This window comes from Camellia sinensis, chromosome 8 (genome assembly GCF_055761805.1).
Source record: "Camellia sinensis isolate YWXY chromosome 8, ASM5576180v1, whole genome shotgun sequence".
In the NCBI taxonomy this organism is placed as follows: domain Eukaryota; kingdom Viridiplantae; phylum Streptophyta; class Magnoliopsida; order Ericales; family Theaceae; genus Camellia; species Camellia sinensis.
This window is the reverse complement of record NC_138968.1, coordinates 106,164,658-106,180,881: the sequence shown is the minus strand read 5'-3', so window position 1 is coordinate 106,180,881 and position 16,224 is coordinate 106,164,658.

Here is a 16,224-nt window from a genome sequence, read left to right as displayed (position 1 = left end):
CCAACACCCCCGCTCGAGTGGACAAGCAACAACAGAGTCCTGCTCGAGCGTCAAAAGCGCCGCTCGAGCGGAGGGACCAAAAACTGGGCAAAGATTATACGTTTTAAAACACAACCAACTTATTCCCAACTTGCCTAACACAACCCCAAGCTCGAACACAAAAAGAAAGGGATAGAAAAAGGATAAGACAACAACACCCTTACGAAATCGAATCCGGATTACAGTTAAGCACGAAAGGGAAAACCGGGATCGCTATAACGTTTTCTTGTTGTTGTCGCCATTGATTTAACAATAACACAAAGAGAGAGAGAGAGAGAGAGAGAGAGAGAGAGAGAGAGATCTACATCAAAATAAAGAATTAGTTGGTTATATATAGAAAAAGGAACATGATATACAGGAAAAAAAACCCCCAAACGACTTCCCTTGTGTTTTAACAGGTGGCTTTACTCAATTGAGCAGGAAAGGGCTAGAGGAAAGAGTGGAAACTTCACCCAGTTCTTAGTTCTAAGTTATATGTACAGATGTGGCGCTGCAAAAGAGGATGTTTTATCTTCATGGCCTCTCACCCTCACGTAAAGTTGTTTTGAAATTTTATTTTATTTTATTTTTTTTGAAAAAATATGTAAAAAAAATAGAGAAGCGATGTGATCCAAAAAAAAAATCAAAAGGTCAAAAAGTTGGCTTTTCTAATACGAATAATACAAAAATAATGATAACATATAAGAGAAAGTTATCGTGTAAAGTTATGAATTTTTGTAATAAAAATTATAAATATTGTGATATATTATGTAGTTTTGAGCTGAAGTTATAAATGGTAAATTTATAATTGAGAACCATTATAGTTTTGTTATAAATATTATAGTTATGTTATGGACATAGTATAAATATAATAATTAGAATATTTGTTATAAAACATTGTGATACACCTTTTTAAGATGCAAATCATAACAATTTTCTAATATATATATGTTTTAAAATATATTTTTAATTTCAGTATTCACTTTTATAAAGATTGGAAGACTTCTTTTCACCAACTCAACCATCATAAAGAACTCTTGTTGGTTAGAGATGGCAACACTTTATATTACCATTATAGTTAATATTTAATTAAAATTTAACAAGATTTCCTATTAGAATTTGCCCTAATGTCTTCTTTCTCCATCCCCAAATGATCAAAATCTGGGTCTGTCCCTAAAAAAAATTTTAAAAAAAATGTTTTAGAAATCTGAATTTTTTTGTTAATTTGACCCATAATGATTTGGCATAATATGTGTAAATTTTTAATTTCTCATACACTCAATTATATAAACCCCAATTTATTGCCACATCATTATAAGTGAATTTATAAATTTCTAACATTTCTTCAAAAATAAAATTTACAATAAGGCTCGATGCCCCATAGCATGGGCCATCAACGGGCCAAGTCAGGCCTACTAGAAGAGGCATACATTAATCATAACATTGAATTTTTTTTCTTCCAAAACAAACAAAAACATATTATCATTAAACTTTATACGTTCTTTTTTTTGTGTGTGTGTCAATTTGTAAATTACAATATTACAATTATCATGTGATTTACGTTAACATGATTTAAAAGTCTACAATCAACAACCAACCCAATAATAGGGACAAAGGAACAACTAAATCTGACCTTACCAACTCAAAAAAGGGCTCTACAATGGAGAGAAATAACTAACTAAAGAAATCCCATAATACGAAGAAAAAAAAATGATTAATTGATTCAATTCTTGTTTTGATTTCTTAGTTAAGAGCGGATAGGAATGATCAAAAGAATAGAATAAAGTTCTTTCTAAATTTTAAAATATAAGGAGCTTTACATGATTTAAGGAGGGGCAATACTATAATTTTATAGCGAAATAAATAACATATAATATTCAGGTGTAGAGCTAATAATACTAATATCATTTTTTTGTAAATGGTTTATAATTTTTTCAAAATAAAAGTAGACAACAAATAGCATTTTGTTTATAGTTTTCAATTTTTTTGTAAATAGAATAAACATTACTAAATAGTAAGAATTCTCTTGCAAAAGGGATTTCAATAAAAATCAATTTCTTAGCAAATAAATCACAATTTCAAAGCATAGATAAAGCCATCAAAGGGACAATGATAAATTCACATGAAAAACACAATTTCTGATATCAATTGAATTTCTACCCAGCAGTTAACTTACAATTTTATCGGTTCTGCTAATACACAAACCGAACAAGGCCATGGTTACATCACCACTTCAGTTATGTATTCATAAATTGGTTAGCTGGGAAAGGGGAAAATTAGTATGCAAACTATAGTTTCCAAACCAATATGCCTCCAAATGAACATGCCCCAACCCAAGAGAGCTCCTACTTCAGAGTTCAAGCCTAGTAACAATTTACAGCCATTTCAATTTCGTGACTATCTCATATCCTTTTAATAGTATTAACATTTTGCTTTAAGAAATTATACCTGCCAACATATTTCAGCAGCAAATCAGCAATAGATATGAAACAGATCTTCTTTCTCTCTCTTCTCCCAAGAGACAAGTGCTCCATTAAGCTTCTAAGATCATTGCTAGGCTATCCCATGCCATTCGTCAATGGTGCTTGTGGGGACATATTTTATGAAAAACAACACGTGGCTAAGGTGACACCAAAGTGTCAGCCGAGGTGCCATGTGGCCTGATCGTGTTGCCAAGATGATCTTAGTAAAGACAAGGTTGTTTGCAGAGATGCCAGAATCTGAGGTAAATAGATAAGGGACAAGAGTCTGAGAACAGGGGAGGATCTCATTCTGGATAAAGATAAGGTTCAAGTAGAGTTTATCTTTATCTAGATGAGGGTCTAGGATGAGCATTGAGCCTGAGTCCATTGAAGTGAGGCTTCTAAAGGGTTTAGGTCACTGCTGGTTATGAAAGTAAGGCACCCTCGTGGGTCTGAGGTAAGCCTTTTCTTGTGAGTTTAAGCATAATTTGCTATCTTTGAGAGATATTGATTACTAACTTGATCGTCGGAACGCCCCCGGGTGGACAAACCACCATTGGATTCTCATCTTCTTGTTACAAGTTGTTGAGCTTAATCTATTCTGTCGGTGCTCTCGAATTGAGTTCCCCTTTTGGTTGTGTTGTAGGAAAACAACGCCCACAATTTGGCGTCGTCTGTGGGAACTTAAGGAGAATAGATAGCCAATGACGGACATGAAGAAAAGATTGGGGATAACATAAACAGTGAGAGTTGTGAACATAGAGATCCTAACGTCGGGAAGGAAAACCGTAATGAAGAAGCATAGGATCCGAATATTGGGAAGAAGGATGTCAGCAAAAAGGGGAATGCCACGACGAAAGCTGGCCGAGATGAGTACTACAACGAAAGCGACCTCCAGGTATGGAAGGATAGATGCCTGAGGAGGGACGGCGAGATGAAAGGGATGGCGAACAAGTTGGCAGACCTACAGTTAGTTGCAAACTTCATGATGCAGAACAACGTGATGCAACCACCATTCTCGTTGCAGGACACACCGATACCAGCGACAAAGACTGACGCCCAGAAAGAATGGCAGAAAACAATCCCAGCAGTCCCGCAGGTCAAGTACAATGAATAAACATTATAGTGCTTCTGAAAATCAAAACCCCCAAAAACCCAAAACAAAAACCTAAATTAATTTAAGGAACATAATTTCTATCAAAAATTAATGTATATATGTATATATATAATCTGTAGCTATATATATATGTATATATGTTAGGAATATGGTACAAGAATAAAACTGTAGTTATATGTATATAATTTGTAGCTATATATATGATATATATATATATGATATATATATATATGTATGTATATATAAACTATAGCTATTGTGCTTCGTTGATGATGATGCTCACCAAAAGCATCAATGAAAGAGAGAGTGGTCATCATCATTAGCCCAATACAATTCAACACTCACCCCCATCCCTTAAAGTTGACTGATCAGTATAGAAAAGTGATTGGAATCTAATCTGAGCACAAACCCACCTAAAAAAAAAAAGAAAAAAGAAAAAACACTTTTTCTTAAAGAAATGTGATGATTTCAATCTTCATATATATATATATATATATTTAGGTAACTTCTGTGAACAATATGGCTTACCTTCCGTAGCACCCTCTCGAAATAAAAATAGTAAAAAGAAATCTTCATACAAATGTTCCACTAAATATAAAAAGAAATATTACCCTTCTAAATCAACTGATCAATATTATACTAAGCCCAAAACGAAAAATTATCATAAGCAATCTAATAAATCAAAACCTAAACAAAATGTTACTTGTTATAATTGTGGAAAAATGGGTCATTATTCCAATAAATGCAAAGTAAAAGAAAAACTTAAAGCTAAACTCAACCAATTACAGATTACTGATGAAAATCAACAACAAATACTTGACATGTTAACCACTACTCCAAATCACTCTCCTGTCCAATCTAGTCATTCATCTAGCGATGATTTTCCCTCCAGAGATTCTTCTTCATATTCTTCTCCTACTGATAGTTCTGACAATGAAATTGAATTGAGATGTAATGATACTTGTTGCAAAACAGTCAATGTTCTTAGTAAATCTCAACAAGAAGAAACTGCTCTTATTGAATTAATTAGTATGTTGGAAAATTCTGAATTAAAGAGACAATATATACTAATAAGTTAAAATCCTTATTAATCAATAAAGATAAGAAACCTAAACATGATAAGCCAATAATTAGCCTCACTAAAACTTTAGACCGATTTAAAAAAGAAAAACATAAAGAAGTCACCTTACAAGATTTACAAAATGAAATTAATCAAATTAAATTAACTATTCAAGAATTAAAAAGTAAATACAAGACCATAGAAGAAGACATTGCTCTATTAAAAACTAACAAAAGTCTTAATGATTTTCAAAAATCAAATCCATCCTCCTCCGAATTCGAATCCGAATTTGAATCAAGTTCTGAGCCCGATCCAAACAAAGTCATCTTTGATAATAGAACGAATTCACACAATAGTGATCACAATAGTAATCACCTTAATCTAATTAATTGAATTAATATTCAAAAATGGCATTCGAAAGTCAAATTAGTTATTAATGATTTTGAAATAGAAGTCATCGCATTAATTGATACTGGCACTAATTTAAATTGTATTCAAGAAGGATTAATTCCTACCAAATATTATCATATGTCTATTGAACAATTAAGTTCTGCTAATGGAAGTGAAATGCATATCAAATACAAATTACCAAAGGTATATATTTGTCAAAATAATGTTTGTTTCAAAACATCTTTTGTGTTAGTTCGAAACTTAACTGATAAAGTCATTTTAGGTACACCATTTATCTTTTTATTATATCATTTCACTACTACTCCTAAAGGAATAACTACACAAGCTTTTGGTCACACTGTCACTTTTAAATTTCTATCTCCACCTGAGATGAAAGAATTAAATCAATTAAAAGAATGTTCAATTTCTCAATCTATTAATGGATTAACCAAACAACTCAAATTTCTCAAAGAAGAAGTAAACTACAAACAAATTGAATCTCAATTAATTAATCCCATTCTTATATCCAAAATTGATGGATTTAAAAACCAATTAGCAAATACAGTTTGTTCTACTTTGCCTAGTGCTTTTTGGCATAGGAAAAAACATGTAGTAACACTCCCTTATATTAAAATTTTTAATGAAAAACAAATTCCTACCAAGTCTCGACCTATCCAAATGAATCATGAATTAATGGAAATGTGCAAAAAAAGAGATTAATGAATTATTACAAAATAATATTATTAGTAAAAGTAAGTCGCCTTGGTCTTGCTCTGCTTTTTATGTTAATAAAAATGCTGAACTTGAACGAGGTGTTCCCCGATTAGTCATTAATTATAAACCATTAAACAAAGTTTTAGAATGGATCTGATATCCAATCCCTAATAAAAAATATTTAATTAAAAGACTTAGTGAAGCCGTCATTTCTGGTAAATTCGATCAAAAAAGTGGATTTTGGCAAATTCAGATTCATTCTGATGATCGTTACAAAACTGCCTTTACTACTCCTTTTGGTCATTACGAATGGAATGTCATGCCTTTTGGATTAAAAAATGCTCCTAGTGAATTTCAAAATATTATGAATGAAAATTTTAACCCTTTTAGTCATTTTCCATAGTCTACATCGATGATATCCTCATTTTCTCTAAGTCACTTGACGAACATTGGAAACATCTTAATTCATTCCTTCATATTATCAAATATAATGGTCTAGTCATTTTTGCTCCTAAAAGTAAGCTTTTCCAAACAAAAGTCTGATTCTTAGGATATGATATCCACCAAAGTACTATTCTTCCTATCAGTCGGTCTATTGAATTTGCTTCTAAGTTCCCTAATGAAATCTTAGAAAAAACCCAGTTATAACGGTTTTTAGGTTCCTTAAATTACATTGTTGAATTTTACAAGTATAGCGATCCCGATTTTTTTTCCTCGTCATTTATTGTATTTCGGACTCGGGTTTCGTGGTTGTATGTCTTTGTCTATATCTTGTTTCCATCCTTTCATTCCTTGTATTTGAGTTTTGGGATGTGCTAGTTGAGTTTGTAACAGGTTGGGTGTAAGTTGAAACAAATGGTTGCTGCCCAGGTTTTGGTCTCTTCGCTCGAGTGAGCCTTCGGCATTTGCTTCTTCACTCGAGCTAAGGTTCTTGCGCTCGAGCGAGTTTCGTGTGGTGTGTCTCTTCGCTTAAGCGAGCACTCTTGCGCTCGAGCGTGCGTCTGCGTCTCTGAAAGGCTCGAAGGTTGGTATTCTTCGCTCGAGTGAGCCTTCTTGCGCTCGAGCGAGAACTCTTGCGCTCGAGCGTGCGTCTGAGTGGTGCCAGACCTAAAACTTCGCATTGTTCGCTCAAGCGACGCTTCTCGCGCTCAAGCGAGGTATTTGTTTTGTCTGGTCGCTCGAGCAATAACTCTTTCGCTCGAGCGAGCCTCGCATATATCAGTTCACTGCAGCGTGTTTTTATACCATTTTTGAACCTCTTCTTCTTCCAAAATCGTAAATCGACAGCCTCTCTCTCTAAAATACCCCTTCTCTCTACAAATACTCTTGATCTGGGGTCATTCTACCCTACTCTCTTTGTTAAAAAGCTAGGGAATCTCATGGGCTATCTTTTGATCCGAAAAAGTGTGGATTTGGAGCACTTTCAAGTTTATTCTTCTTCTCCTTTGAGCTCCTAACTTTGAGTTAGGGATAATCTACTCTTTATTATGAGTTTTGACATAAACATTAGTCATTTTTTATAAATGGTGGGATTTGGTAATTTTGGGTAAAGTTAGGGTTTGATTGGAAATTATAAAAGAGGGGTTTTCTATTTTGGGCTTCATTGTGTATGTGAGGTCTTGAAATGGGGTTAATTATGTATAAGGGGTGAAATTTGCCCTTGGGTGCACTATTTGAGAAAATGGGGGAAAATGCCTAATTGAATTAAGGAAATTATTTGTATAATTATGAAAATGATGTGGAAATATGAAATTGGTTTGTAAATCATGAAATTGGAGGAAATTGTGATTAGATGGTGTCGTTGGATTGATGAATTACTCACCTATGGAAAATGTGATAAATTATATGTTTGATAAATTTAATTATCTGTTTAGAAATAACTGTTTTGGGCTATCGGTAGAGGATAGCCATGATTGTTGTAGAAACTTCATGTTGATTAGGTAAATTGAAACTAATCAATTGGATTATGTCATTGAATATGACGGTTAGATGTAAACATTGCATATGTGATTGAATTGGTCATTGTACATGACAACCTGTTTAAATACATTGTATATGTATGTTGTTTGGGAAGAGATAGGGGATGTACTCCATTGTTTGGGAGGAGATAGGGGATGGACTCCATGGATAATTAAGTTGGCTGGAGTGTCCAGGGTGAAAGTCCAAAAATCTTATATATATTTGGGTGCCGGTTCCCTTGGACGTAGTTCTGTAAAATGGCAAGAAAATAGAAGTGTTGAATGATGTTTGTTATTGAAGTGTTGATATATGAGTTGTAGTCTCATTTTAAACTATTTGGATAATATTGAACCATGTCAATGAATCGACTTGGATAAATAATGGGAAATGGATTGATTATGATGTAAACATTGATTGGTTTCAGAGGTGATGTAAATGATTTACTTGTGTTAAACATTTATCAGATGCTAATGTTTTAGTTAATTCTCATATTTGGTTTAGCATATCTCTACTGAGTTTTGGCTCACCCTATTTGGGACATCATTTTCAGGTACAGGTGACATGCCGCCTCCAAGGTCTTAGCTTAGGAGGTTTAGGAGTTGAAGGCTCCGTGTTTTGTTATTTTGTTTTTATGATTAAATGTAAATTCAGGCCGAGGGCTTTATGTGTAAAGAGTTAGAACTCTTCTTTTGTTATACCCAAGTATTACTTAGAAAGATGTAAGCCCGTAGGGCATTCTTCTGTTGCTAACATGTACTGCTATTTGTAAAGAAGACTCTGGTGAATTGAAATATAATATTTCTCTTATGATTCATAGATCTTATGAATGATTATTATATGTCTTATTTTGAAGGAGTGACAATAAGGACCTTCGGAAAACTTGTCAACCCCTTTTTGATCGATTGAAAGATAATCCTCCACCTTAGTCTTCTACACATACTGCTATTATTCAACATGTCAAAAAATATGTCAAGACTTTACCCTGTCCTGGTATTCCTACTGAAAATTCTTTCAAAATTATTCAAACTGATGCCTCTGATGTTGGTTATGGTGGTATCCTCTTTCAGAAAATCACTCCTCAGTCATCTGAACAAATTGTTCGTTTTCATTCTGGTGTTTGGAACAAAGCACAAAAGAATTATAGTACTATTAAAAAGGAAATTTTATCTATTGTTTTATGTATTAGTAAATTTCAAGATGATATTTTAAACCAAAAATTTTTACTACGAGTTGATTGTAAAAGTGTTAAATATGTTTTACAAAATGATGTTCAAAATATTGCTGGTAAACATATTTTTTCCCGATGGCAATCTATTTTAAGTATTTGTGATTTTGATATTAAATATATACCTGGTAGTCAAAATTCTATTCCTGATTTCCTTACCCCAAAGCTTTTACAGGGGGGATAGGGATGGCAACTCCTTTTATGTCCTCCCATAAATTAAAAGTCATCTATTATAGAGAACTTGTTTACCAAACTGCTTACCGAATTGCTTGCCTTAAGAGAGCTCGCAAAACTACTTGTTGTGCACAATTCATACAATTTCATCAAATTACCAGTCGTTGCAATTTACTTGCTCATTATACTAATTGCCTTCATTACCATTTGAACAAATTAGATATCCTCAGTGGATGCTAAATTTTGTTCATTCTCTTACAGATGTCTACTCAAAAATCCCAGAAACCTCCCAGCAAGGCCATTATTCCAGCCGGTCAACCTGTTGCTCTTCCTCCTATTGATTTAGTCAATCGTTACCAAGTTCTTGGTAATATTCCTAAACCTAGTTATACTTCTGCCCTTGCTACAGGCCCATTTGCTTTCTCTTCTCAGTCACTTACTCCTTATCCACTTAATCCAGTCAAAACAGCCCGAACTGATTATGTTAAAACCCAGTCTATTAATTTATTCTTTAAGGAACCTATTCACAAGAATATTCATAGTGCTCTCGACCTAGTTAAATCATATTTCCTTCCTGGATGGTATTTTGTTCTACTCCATCCAGAAAAGTCAATTGCCTTCTACAAAGATATTCTATTTCATCATCAGTCAATTGTCATTAAACCAATTTATGATCGAACCTACACCAGCAAAATCATTTACCATTCTTTATATATTCATAATATTGTTTCTCTTGATGAATGGGGTCTCCCTTTTCAACTCCGTGATTTACCTGGTCATACCATCCAGTATAGTTATTTTGATTATATGGATGCTTGGTTCAAAATCCTTTTACATTAAAATGAGTCATATAGTCACTCTTGGTTCTTCCAATTTGATTAGAAATTCAAGTCAACAATTCCTACATAGTTTCTCAAATGGTGGTCTCACCATGGTGCCATTTCTGAGATTATTCCATCCGTACTAATGGAACAAATTCACTATTTCTCTTCTGTTTATACACTTAGTTAGCATCAAAGTCAATTTCCTTTATTACTCATTTTTTTGTCCAAATACAAAGTCCCTTGGATATTCAAATGGCAATACACTATTTCTGAAAATATAGTCACCAGACTTCATTTTGTCAAATGGTGGGATACATTTAAATCTCATTGGATTATTGAACAAGTCCAACAAGAATTTTCAGTCAATTCTCTTGCTCTAACTCCAGCAATGGTCAAAGCTCAGCAGAACCCAAGTGCTTCAGCTTCACAAGGCAGCCCAATTCCAATGGTCAGACTTGGAAGCCCAACAACCAGCTCTTCCAAGCCCAAGTTATCTAAATCCAAGTCAGCTCAGTCAAACCCCAAAACTAAGCCCATGTCATCCAATGATGAATTGATCCAGATGGCCAAGCTATTGATAGCCCAAATCAAGTCACAGATTGAAGATGAAACCTCTGAAGAATCTAGTTCGTCCGAGGCTTCAACCAATAATGATCCTTATGGGCCCCAGTTTTAAGATGCTCAAGACCTATATGCTTAAATAGTCACCTATAGGATTCTATATATATGCAGAACAGCTTCGCTCACTACTCTGTTTTTGAGAAAAGTTGTTGTTTTGTATCTATAGTAATTCTCCATCAGTCACAGGTCTCCATCGAAACCCATGAATAGTAGAAAAAGTCAATTTTACCGTTCACTATTCATTAATTAGACAAATTCAATATAGTCAACAGTAGTAATCACCTTTAGTCATTCACTGAAAGCAGCAGACAGCTCTCATGTGCTCTCATGTGGTTCTTTCAAGTTAGATTCCTTCACAAGGCTCACAGTTACCTCTTAGGCTTATGAAAGAGCCTATCCAGTCATTTTTAGAGGGCAGAGTTAGAATTGAGAGTTCCAGTACCTCAAACAAATAGCTATCTCGGTAATTTACTATTCTACAAATCTATTTTCAAGTTATGTATTTTGAAGAACTGTTTGTCAAATTTCAGTAAACAATTGTAAGTCCTATTTCTAATTTCTTGTAATTTCTTATTCATGTGCTGCTTCCACCCTTTTGTATGTAGGTATCATGTTAACTAATTTTGTTGTTTCTACTTAATGCTTTTCATTTCTTTCCTATCCAACTTGTTTCAAGTCTTCTAATCTTGTTCCACTTGTCTATCTGTTATCCACTTTGTTAGTAGCCACCCACTTTTCGTCCCACATCCTGTGTAAGTTCTTAGGTTTAGACAGAAAATGGATTTCGAGGTTCTTCGGAAAGGGTATGAGTGAACACATAGTATGTGAAAACATGATAAGTTGTCCAAGAATTTAGGATAATTTGAACTTTTTGTTCAGTCTCAAGACAATGAATCGCTTATTCAGAAGTAAATCTTCAGTTAGTTCTAGATTTTCATCTACAATTTTAGTCTCCATCCCAGATGCTAATTTAGTCATTAATGAGGAAGAAATTGAATTACAGAATGATGAAAAATTTGATTCAAGTTGGAATATCCCAAAAATGCCTATTAAAGAAATTCATAAAACAACTTTCTTACAATCATCTTTTAAAGTTAATCTCCATGTAAAAACTCTCGAACAAGTTTATGCTTTAACTAACTTAGAGAAACCTGTCACCTCCTTTCTGCTGATAATATTAGGCGCCATATATCCACTGGTCATAATCTTATCCATTTAAGACTAATCCAAGTTGGAATTAATCCTTTAACCCAACAAGGTAAAAACTCATCTGTTTTAATTTGCTTAAGAAATGCTCGCTTTATTAATTATCATGATAGTATTATAGGAATGATGGAATCAGGCCTTCATCAAGGACCTGTTCATTTTAATTGTTTTCCAAATTTTATTCTCAGCTTACGTGACCCTCATATCTTAAAAGCCTTAACACTTCATATTCGAATTTCTGGTTCAGCTGCTAACATAGTTGACAAAGTTCATAATATAGCTTTAATTTATCGCATATACTATAAAGTGGTCAAAACCAATTTAAATGTTCAAGCCTTAAATAAAAGTTCCAAAGATAAAACATTACTTATTGAAGGAAGCACTCGTGATGCTAATATATCAGTTCCAAATATGATTAACTGGAAAGATATAACGTTACCTGAAGAATGGATTACTAGTAATGAAAATTATAATCTCAATCCACAAACAAGTCAAGATGAACTTCAAGGAATTCAACAATTCACTGATGGTTCTGTTCATATTAAATTTAATCGATTAAATAGCCAATCTTCTAGACATCGTACTTCTAGTATCCCTACTGAACCTGATGAAGATATAATTTTTAGTACACCTCTATTTAGAAAAGATCGTCATATTAATCTTGGTCAATCTTCCAACACGCATAGTAAATTAAAAGGAATAGATAATTCCTCTACTTCCCAAATTAGTAAACCTATTTGCTCAACCCACACACATCTTCAAGATGAAGATACTACATCACAGGATTCACCTACTCAAACTGATTTTGAAGTCATTCCTCCTATCAACCCACAATTGCTAACTTTAAGTAAACCCTTTACTCCAAATCTTAACAAACTTCATGATGAATTTAAATCTAAAGCAACTAAGTTAAAAAGACAAACTTGTAGGAATACTTATGATACAAAACAACAATCTAAAATTACCAAAAAAATGGTATAAATTTATGATTGACATCAACACTTCAATCAAATTCTTTGACTATTTAGAAAATTATTATCAAAAAATAAATGTTATTACAAAAACTAAATGGAAAACTTCCCCTGCCACTTCTGTTTCATCTAGTCACCCTCCTTTAGAAACCATTCTGATTGAACATAAAGGCAACATTTGTCACGCCCCACTTTTTATTACTCGAAGTATTACCAATTTCCTTTACTTAATTCCATTTCAGAGATAAGATGCGGAAATAAACTCGTATACTCAACTCGTAGAAGTGAATAACATTGCTCTCATTCGTATGCAAGTAAATACAACATGAGTATGATAAATAAATTGCCCTTGGGCTTACATCATTAACGAATCAAGAAGAAGGGTGCAACCCTTTTACACATATGGCATTCTACCAATACAAGAGAGGGCCCGTGGCCAACAAATATGAAGATCCAAATCTTGCAGCACATTCAGCTCAACACCTGAAAAAGATTCAACAACGTGGGATGAACATATAGTCCAGTAGGGATCTCAACACGGCCCTCAACAATAACAACTTACAGATAGCTATGTTCATGAATGCTCAATTTCATACTAGGATAGTAATGTGACAGTTTACACAAAATATACATAAGTATGAACTTTTCTCGAAAACAACCATTTTAATCAACGCCATAGGCGATTCATCTTTCCTTTCTCCTTTTATTAATCCCCATTCCCAATCTTTCATAGCATTAACAATTTCTTATGAAATAATTTCACTAAGCCCATTACTTTCTTCCATTTCCCACACATACAACAGATGTACCTTTTCAAAACATATTTTCAAAGTATTCGATCCTCTTCACACTTTCCAAAAGACAAAAAAGACGTTTTGGTTTCTTCCCGATACAATCATATCTATACATGCATACCTTATATAAAAGAGAGATAACAAATCATCAACATGTATAAAATCAACAAATGAGGCAACTCGGCCCTCCAAACTGTAATCTACCCAATCCATGATATTCTCAAATACCCTGAAACAACAACAACAAAACTTTGCTCTACCAGCTATGTGCGTAGTAAGCCAAAGATACACCTCTCACAACGACCTGCCAGTTTACCAGGCGCTAGCTGGAAGGGTATGGTGCCTTCGATTCTCAGCGCAGTCAGTTCTCCAGGCGCTAGCTGGAAGGTTACGGTACCTCTGATTTTGAGTGCAAGGTATAACACCACCAACCAAAATACAACAAGGCATAACTAACATGTATAATACATATACATAAACCATCAAGATACAAGCAATGTGTCAAAATATATGAACACATAATTAATTTCCCCCGAGCAGGTATACATATATAATGTATCTCAGCATTTCATCACATACAGTGCTCAATCAACAGTGGTATAATGCACACACGACACTCCAACACAACCATGTCATCCTCCACCGATGACCAAGGACAAAACCTCTAGATGTAAGTATTTAGTACATCTATTAAAGACTCAATTTTTATGAGGCCACAAATCAACAACAACACTAACACGGTAGTTAAAGATACAACCCCCACGTGTGTGTATTTAACACTCAAGAAGCAACAATCCAATTTTCATACTTATATCAAAGATACTTTTCTCATTTCACAAAACAAATTCCATTTTCTTTTGTTTTCACAAAACCAACTCCATCCCTTTTGTTTCCACAAAACCAATTCCATTCCTTTTGTTTTACAAAACCAATTCTGTTGATAATAAAGCCATAACTCACATTAGTCCACTACATTCATTTCAAAACCATTCCAAAGCCAAAGTTAACCCCTTAGGTACTAACACCTTCACCCAACTCATATTAACAATAGAGATTTACAAAATAGGTTAACTACCCTCCATTTTAATTTACCAAATCAAAATATAATTTATGACTTTTTCTTCTTTCAACTATAACATGCTAATTTACACTCCAATTAGCCCAAAACAACCATCAATGATAAAATAACCATCTTCAAACAACCAACCCTAGGTTCCTTCTCATGATTTCAAACAAATCCAACGTGGATATGATTTTCATGCAATACAAAACTACCACATGTCTATCTATAGACGAGGTATTGAAAAAGAACAAGGAAATCCCTACTTCAAATGTAGAACCCAAGGAGAAGAAGAGCAAAACTCGGAAGTGCTCCAAATCCTAAATTTCTTAGATCAAAACGAAGCCCTCGACGATCAACATACTTCTTACAAAGGCCCAAGGTGAGGAAAACACTCCTACTAGATCAAACCCTAGAGAGAAGTTAGGTTTTAGAGTGAGGAGCTCTCAAAAATCGGTTTTGGGAAAGTAAGAGAGAGAAAAGAAAAGTGAAAAGTGATTCAAAAAGTGATTTCAAGGACTGATATAAAACATGTCCGCTCAAGTGTACAACACCCCGCTCGAGCGTCAGACACAGGTTCACGCTCGAGCATCCAAAGATCCGCTCGAGCCCTGGATGCACCCTCCCAGAATTTTCTGCAGATGACCAAAATGCTGAGAGAAGGAAATTCACACTCGAGCGTCCAAACTGCCGCTCGAGTGGAGAGGCAACAACAAAAGCCCGCTCGAGCGTCAAAGCGCCGCTCGAGCGGAGAGACCAAAACCTGGGCAGAATTTTAAGTTTTAAAACACAACCAACTTATTCCCAACTTGCCCAACATAACCCAAAACTCTAAAACAAAGAGTAAGGGATAGAAATGAGGATAAGACAACAACAAATCTACGGATCCGAGTCCGGATTACAGTTAAACAACAACAGGGAATACTGGGATCGCTATAACATTGTTCATGCTTCTCCTTTCAAACTCCCTGGTGAAGAATCTGAAATTAAAAAGGTCATTGAACAAAATAATTATATCAATCAATGTTTAAAAACTATTGGTAAACAACTAGATAAACTCGAAACTACTTTTGAGGATTAGTCCACTAGTCATACTTCTACAAGTAATCCTTTAGATAAACCTCTTATTAATCTTGCTAGTACTAGAAAACGATTAAGCTTAGTTACTCAAGACAATACTATGGTTGAAGCCATTGAAAATTATTTCATAAAATGTCTACATCTACTACAAGCAAAGGAATTACAGTCCTAACATAACAACCTCCTCTTGAAATTCCTAGTCATTATGATACGTCTAGCGATAGTGAAATCACTCAGTTAGCACAACAATTTCAACCTTCTAATCTTAATAGAATCACACACCCTAAAGTTAATCCTACAACTCTTACCAAAAATTGGTACACTAAACCTACACCTCCCGATCTCCAATTTGAAGAAATCAATATTAGCAATCAATTTTCTATTTCTACTAAAAAATTATATGAATGGAATATCGATGGTCTTAGTGAACATCAAATCCTCCAAAAACTCAATCATTTGTCCATGGTTGCCAATGGATATCTTACTAATTATCCTAATTATACTCAACCTGAAATCGTTTTTTTAATTACTACTGGATTCACTGGTATG